The sequence below is a fragment of the Gracilinanus agilis genome, chromosome 3 (genome assembly GCF_016433145.1).
Source record: "Gracilinanus agilis isolate LMUSP501 chromosome 3, AgileGrace, whole genome shotgun sequence".
NCBI classification, from domain to species: domain Eukaryota; kingdom Metazoa; phylum Chordata; class Mammalia; order Didelphimorphia; family Didelphidae; genus Gracilinanus; species Gracilinanus agilis.
Genome location: NC_058132.1, coordinates 79620628 through 79628870, shown reverse-complemented (window position 1 = coordinate 79628870; position 8243 = coordinate 79620628).

Below are 8243 nucleotides of genomic sequence, written 5' to 3'. Positions count from 1 at the left end.
CCAGATGGGAATAGGTTTGGTCTGCTGCCCCCACAGATGCCTGAGAGAATCGAGAGGCCCCCTTTATAAGCCAGCACTGCCCATCTAACCGATGAGGTACAGTGTTCATTGAGTATCATTTTGGGGCCATGGTGTGCTCCCACTTTAGGGATAGCAGCTAGGTGACCCTGTGGCCTAGAGTCCTGGCTCAAAATCTGGCCTCAAGACATTTCCTAGTTGCGGGACTTAATCCAGACTGTATAGTCCTTGCCCTTCTGTCTTAGAATTATTCCTAAGAAAGAAAGTAAGGGTTTAGTAACAACAGAAGAATCATCAGGACTTTCTCCTCCCACCCTTCCTTCATCCTGGCTTCCTGGCTTTGGTGAGAGTACCACTGTTCTCGTTTCCCCTGGCTTTGTGTCGTCTTGTTTTCCTTATTGCCTTTTACTCTTGCCTTTCTTTTAAAAAGCCAACAGTTATAAAGTGGCTGTTTTACCCAGCCCTGGCAAAGATGCCAAATGTAAACTTGCTTTGTCATCTAATGGAAGGATGGTGTAAGTTAAGTTTTGCAAGATTGCAAGAAGCCATGTCTGGGGGCAGGGCTGCCAGTTGGACACTTGGAATCTTGGGAGATTCCTGATGCCATGCCAGGGCATGAGACCTATCGTCAGTTGGGCTGTGCCCTATATAAGGGAGAGAGAAACCCAGCCTGAGGTCTCGGTCTGGAGCTGGGGATCCGGGTGGGTAGGACAAACCTTTCTCTCCTCATTTTAGTGATTAGGCCAGGAATCTACCAGCATGCCTTAAAGTTACAGGATTTACTACTTAGCTTTAGGGCCAATTGACACCAATCCACAAACTACTACAGAAGATTTATCCAACTAATTCTCTTCAATCAAGCCGCAACCTAATCCATCTATAGGCAAGCAGTGTCCATTACAGCAGGCCTGTAGGCCTGGCTCAGCCCAGCCTCAACATTCTGAAACTGTTGGAGTTAATTCTTTAAGCTAGAAATAGAGTTTATTTAGTGATTACTAAAACCCTCTTCCCTTCCCTCAGTTTCCCTGATTATTTAAATAACTCAAGTAAAACCCTAGTTATAAAACTTAAACCATCTACTGACTTTTTGTTGATTGACCTGATAAGGCATCCTCAAAGGAGTTTCATGGGAACTTGAAGGGTTAGAGAGGTGTCCAGCTTCATCCTCTGAAGCTGTGACTGATTACCTTTCTTAATATTCACATTCAGATGGGTTAATGATCATCATTAATAATTTGATAACACTGATTTATTTTCATCAGTTAATTGATGGTTGATTACCAGGAAGCTAGTCTTCCTGAAGAAACATACTGTGATTGGTTGAGGGACATCCCTTCATGAATGTTTGGGTTTTCTGGAACAATTCCTCAGTTATCTTGCAGTGCTGTATTCCAGGAATATCTGGTTTGTTTCTAGGCTTTCAATGCTGTCAATTGTTAGCTGTGCACTTTTGCTTTCATTTTGTACCCCAAAGAGATAAGAAAAAGACTTAAACAAAAACATTTAGAGCTGTGCTCTTTGTGGTAGCAAAAAAATTGGAAATGAGAGTATGTCCTTCAATTGGGGAATGGCTGAACAAACTGTGGTATATGCTGGTGATGGAATACTATTGTGCTAAAAGGAATAATAAACTGGAGGAATTCCATGTGAACTGGAGAGACCTCCAGGAATTGATGCAGAGCGAAAGGAGCAGAACCAGGAGAACATTGTACACAGAGACTGATATACTGTGGTAAAAACTAATGTAATGGACTTCTGTACTAGCAGCAACGCAATGATCCAGGACAATTCTGAGGGGTTTATGAGAAAGAATGCTACCCACATCCAGAGAAAGAACTGTGGGATCAGAAACACAGAAGAAAAACAACTGCCTGATCACATGGGCTGATGATATGATTGGGGATGTAGATTCTAAACAATCACCCTAATGCAAATATCAATAATATGGAAATAAGCCTTGTTCAATGGCACATGTAAAACCCAGTGGAATTGCTTGTTGGCTATGGGAGGGGGTTGCGGGGAGGGGAGGGAAAGAACATGAATCTTGTAACCATGAGAAAATATTCTAAATTAATTAAATGCAATTTTCCAAATTAAAAAAAAAAATAAGACTCCTTACAGCATGGTAGTTACAAACTGCTTGACTTTTCCTGGCTGTTTTCTAGTAGTGCCTGGCACATGGTGGGAGTTTGATGTCAGTTTCCTCAACCATAAAATGGGGATAAAGATGGCACATACCTCCCAGGGTCATTGTGAGGATTAGATGAGTTAATATAGTAAAGTGCTCAGCACAGTGCCTGGACATAGTAAACACTTAATAAATGCTTGTGGGCTGACTTATTTCACATTTTTTTTTATCTCTTCATTTCTCCTAGCCACTGAGTCCTTGTAGTAAAGCCATGTTTTCCCTCTGAGGCTCTGCTAGTGCTTATTGGAGAGTTTCTCTTTTCTGTGCTTTCCTCTTGTTCATCTGACCTGTAGTATTCTTCCATCATTTTTTACCTTTCTTCTGTTTACTTTTATCTCCAGCCTTAATCCCCGATTAGGGACTTCGTGCCAGGGCCAAGCTTGTAATGTCTTCATGGTACTTTTCCTAAAGAGATCTCTTTCCTGATGTCCACAAGCTTCTGCTGCTTGGGCTTGTTATGTTGATTATTATCCATCTGATGCCCTTTATAATCTTTACTGGAGCAAAATTGGGAGAACAGGGCTTCAGTATGACCTTGGACATCTGTCTTAACCAGAAGTGCCTTAGACCAAACAGTCAGAAAGAATTTGGAATAGTGCTAAAAAAGTGAATAAAACATTCATACTTTTCAACAGGGAAGTCTCACTATTATATAAAGATCTCAAGAAGGTCAGACTTTCTATAACGCTTTGTAGTAGCAAAGAAGTAGAAACAAAGTAGATGCCTATCATTTGCAGCAATGCTAAACAAACTACACTTCAAGGGAATATTACTACACTATTTGAAACAACAGATGTGAATTCAAAAACATAAGGCAATCTGCCAAGTTTAATGACCAAGCCTAAGCTCATAGAAGGGATAAGGCACTTCCTTTTGTAGAGGTCAGGAGCTAAGGGATGGGTGCTGTAGAGACTCAGTGACTCAATGGATTGAGAGCCAGGCCCAGACAGGAGGTCCTGGGTTCTAATGTGGCCTCAGATACTTCCCAGCTGTGTGACCCTGGGTAAGTCACTTAACCCCCATTGCCTAGCCCTCACTGCTCTTCTACCCTAGAACAGTATTGATTCTAAGATGGAAGATAAGGGTTACAAAAAAAATAAAAGTCAGATCTCGTCAGTCTGTTGCTCAGCTTGTTGAATTTTTTTATTCTTTGTTAGAAAAGATAGCTCATTGGGTTTGAGGAGGAAGGGGATCTTAGATTTCTCAACTAGTTTCATTAAATAAACTTTCTCTGCATACCTTTTATATACATAGATTGTAGATGTAGGGGATAGAAAATTAAATCATAGTCTCTCCTAGGTCCAGCAGGGAACATAGAAATAGAGAATTTTTAAGATAAGACAGAATGCATTAATTCCTAATAGGGAAATGGATTGAACTTGGAGCTCTCTGGAGAGGAAGTAATGTCTACCACTGGAGGTTAGCACCTCAGCATCCTCAGTCTTAGAGTTGCCAAAGTATTTCTGAGGGCAAGATACTTGCCCAGGGTTAGAAAATCATTGTGTGTCAGAAACAGACTTTGACCCCCAGTTGGTACTGACTCCCTTGAACTGCCCCTTAACTCCTAAAAAGAGATTCCACATATCCTAGTCCAGAAGTGCATCAGGCTGATTACCAAACTGACCAGTACTTCAGCAGGGTTCTTGACCAGAGTTGAGTAAGTCTCAAGCTGCCCACCAGCCATGGCTCCTAATAATGTTTTCCTGCCTGGCCCCTTTGGACATGATGCCATCCTTGGATCTTAGTATATTATGAACAAGCATTACTAGATTACTGTCAATCCAATATGATTCAAATGGCTTGTTTTGCTATTATATATTAAAGATCACATTGAAAGGGGAGAGACAAAGAGATAATGAAAAATGTTTGTACGAAGATATTCATAGCTACACTCTTTGTGGTGGCAAAAGGTTGGAACCTGAGGGGGTGTCCCTCCAGTTGGGGGATGGCTAAACAAATTGTGATATACGATGGTGATGGAATACTGTTGTGCTATAAGGAATGATGAACTGCTTGATTTCTATATAAACTCGAAAAACCTCCATGAACTGATACAGAGTAAAATGAGCAGAACCAAGAGAACATTGTACACAGTAACTGAAACACTGTGGGATAATCAAATGGAATCAATTTTGCTACTAATAGCAATATGATGATCTAGGACAAGCCTGAGGGACTCGTGAGAAAGAATGCTATCCACATCCAGAGAAAGAATTGTGGGAGCAGAAACACAAAAGAAAAACATCATTTATCACTTGGTTTTATGAGTATATGATTGGGGGTTTTGGTTTTAAAAGATCATTCTATTATGAATATGAATAATATGGAAATAGGTTTTGAGCAAAAATATATGTATAACCTAGTGGAATTGCTTGTGAGCTCCAGGAGGAGGAGGAAAAAGGGGAGAGGAGGAAGAGAACATGAATCATGTAAGCATGGGAAAATATTCTTGTTTTGGTCTGCCTGGCGTTGGAATCAGTACCACATTTGTGTCATAAAAGGAATTTGGTAAAACTCCCTTGCTTATTTTGTCAGAGAGTTTGTATAGTATTGGGATTAGTTGTTCTTTAAATGTTTGATAGAATTCACTTGTGAATCCATCTGGCCCTGGGGATTTTATCTTAGGAGGTTCCTTGATGGATTATTCAATTTCTTTTTTTGAGATAGGATTATTTAAATATTCTATTTCCTCTTTTGTTAATCTAGGTAATTTATATTTTTGTAAATATTCGCCCACTTCACCTAGATCATCATATTTATTACCGTATAATTGAGCAAAATAGTTCTTAATAATTATCTTAATTTCATCTTCATTAGAGGTGAAATCACCCTTTTATTTTTCATGCTGTTAATTTGATTCTCTTCTTTCTTTTTAAATTAGATTAATCAGTACTTTATCTATTTTATTTGTTTTTTTTTTCAAAGTTCCAGCTCCTAGTCTTACTTATTTGTTCAATAGTTATTTTACTTTCAATTTTATTAATTTCTCCTTTAATTTTTAGGATTTCCAATTTAGTTCTTATCTGGGGATTTTTAATTCATTCTTTTTCTAATTTTTTAAGTTGCAAGCCCAATTCGTTGATCTCCTCCCTTTCTATTTCATTGGTATAGGCACCCAGAGATATAAAATTTCCCGAGTACTATTTCGGCTGTATCCCATAGGTTTTCATATGTTGTCTTCTCATTGTCATTCTCTTTAATGAAGTCCATAATTGTTTCTCTAATTTCTTCTTTGACCCACCAGTTTTGAAGAATTAGATAATTTAGTTTCCAATTAATTTTAAATTTGCCTTTCCATGGACCTTTGTTAATTATAATTTTTATTGCATTATGATCTGGAAAAGTTGCATTTATTATTTCTGCTTTTCTGCATTTGTTTGCAATATTTCTATGCCCTAGTACAAGGTCAGTCTTTGTATATGTACCATGTACTGCGGAGAAGAGGGTATATTCCCTTTTATCCCTATTCAATTTTCTCCTGATATCTCTTAACTCTAATTTTTCTAGTATTTCATTTACTTCCCTTAATTCATTCTTATTTGTTTTTTGGTCCGATTTATCTAGTTCTGAAAGAGGAAGGTTGAGATCCCCCATTAGTATGATCCTGTTATCTATTTCCTCCTTGAACTCCTTTAATTTTTCCTTTAGAAATCATTTGTGCATAAATGTTTAGTAATGATATTACTTCATTGTTTATATTACCCTTTAGCAAAATGTAATTTCCTCCCTTATTTCTTTTAATCAGATCAATTTCTACTTTGGCTTTGTCTGATATCATGATTGCTACTCCTGATTTTTTTACTTCAGATGATGCATAATAAATTCTGCTCCAGCCTTTTATCTTGAATCTGTGTGCGTCATCCTGCCTCAAGTGTGTTTCTTATAAACAACATATAGTAGGATTCTGGTTTTTAATCCACTCTGTTATACACTTCCTTTTTATGGGTGAGTCCATCCCATTCGCATTCAGCATTATGATTACTAATTGTGTATTGCCCTCCATCATGTTATCCCCTTTAGATCCTGCTCTATTCCTTTCCACTCTTACTTCTCACCATTTATTTTGCTTTTTATCACCCCTCCCCATTTCCCCCTCCCTTCAATTACCTCCCTCTTCCCTTGTCTTATTCCCCTACTACTTCTCTGTAATGTGATAGAGTTCTATACCTCACTGTGTATACTTGTTTTTATGGGAAAATGTTCTTTAAAATTTTTTAAATTAAATTAAAAAAATAAAAAATAAAAAGGAGAGAAAAACAGATAGTGGTACCTTTCATAGCTAGAGCTAGGGGGAGAATTTTTTAACATTAAGAAAAAAAATTGGGTTCCAAATTCTCTAATTCCCTCCCTGAGATAGTAAGCAATCTGATATAGATTTTACACAGGCTATGATGTAAAACATTTTTCCATATTAGTCATTTTGTAGAAGAGATCTCAAACAAAAAAAGAAGAAAGTGAAATATGGTTTATTTTGGTCTGCATTTGGACTCCATCAGTTCTTTCTTGGAGTGGAGGGCAGATGGCATTTTTTATCATGAGTCTTTGGGATTGTCTTGAATCATTGTATTGCTGAGAAGAGCTGGGTCATTCACGTTTGTTCATCAAACAATGTTGCAATGTTGCTGTTATTATATACAATGTTTTTTGGTTCTGTTCTATTATTTTGAACCTAGCTAACATGAAAATTTGGTTTGGTTCTATTATATACAATGTTTTTTTGCATCAGTTCATGTAAGTAAGTCTCCAGGTTTTTCTGAAGTTATCCTACTCATCATTTCTTATAATACAGCAGTATTCCATTATAGTCATATACCACATCTTTTTCAACCATTCCTAACTGATGGACATTTGGAGAAGAATTCTTAATGGCAAAGAAGAAAACTGCATAATTTTAGTTTTGTAAATTTGAAAAACTGGCATAAACAAAATGTAGTCAAGATAATCAAAACTTGATTGGATAAAATATCTTTGCATCAGATATTTCAGAGAAGGGGATCTGATAGCCAAGTCACATAGGGAATTAATACGAATATGACCAAGTCAACAGGGGATATGTTGTCAAAACATATGAACAGAAAGTGCTCAGGATTGTAAACTATTAGCCATATGGCAGATTGCTTCAAGTCACTATATAGTCATTAATAAATCAAATTAACAGATCTTATCTTATACCTAGCAAATTGGCAATGATGAAAGGTGGGAATGGTCATTTTGCAAGGGATGTGAGAAGATGGACATACTAATATACTATCAGTGGAGCTGTGAATTGGTTCAACCATGATAGGAAAAGAACCACAGAAAGAACAAAGAGAGTCTTAATGCAGATGAAAACACATCATTCTTCACTTTATGTCCTCCATGAATTTTTCTTTAGTGTAAGGAATATGTGTCTTCTTTTATATCATGACAAACAAGGAAATATTATAAGATTTAAAATCAGGTTTGACTAAATATAAGAGTTATAAAAGTAGGATTGTGGTCACCATTTATAAAATATTAACCCTTAAATCAGAAAAACTGTTAGCAGCTTTTATTTACAACTGGGTAGAGATATGAAATATAGGAAAGAGATAGGGGAAAGTTGCCTAGTTATAAATACTCTAATCCTAGACTGAGAATGCAGATCCCCAAGCAAGTGTCACCAGAATCCAAAGTCCTAATTAGGAAGCAGAAATCTGAAGAGCCAGGAAATGGTGAAAGACTGCCAAGAGGCTAAAACCACCAAGAATCTCACCAGAGATGCTAAAAAGAGTGTCCCACCAAAGCACCAACTGAGAGAGGGTCTCCTTGCCGGAGCACCAAGGAAGCAAAGAGTGCATCTTGTCCTTTGGTCTTGCCTTTTATAGTCCTTTTCCCACATCACTTCCTATCTCTCTCCCACTTCACGGAACCAATCACAGCTTTCCAATTTGTCTAGCACTGCCCAAGGAGGCATTTGGGGTTGTGGCCTTTGGGAATTAGTGAGTGACTTATGATCTTTCTTACTTAATAGTTAGCTAGGTACTAAGTAGGGGTACTTTAAATTCTTGATTTGACT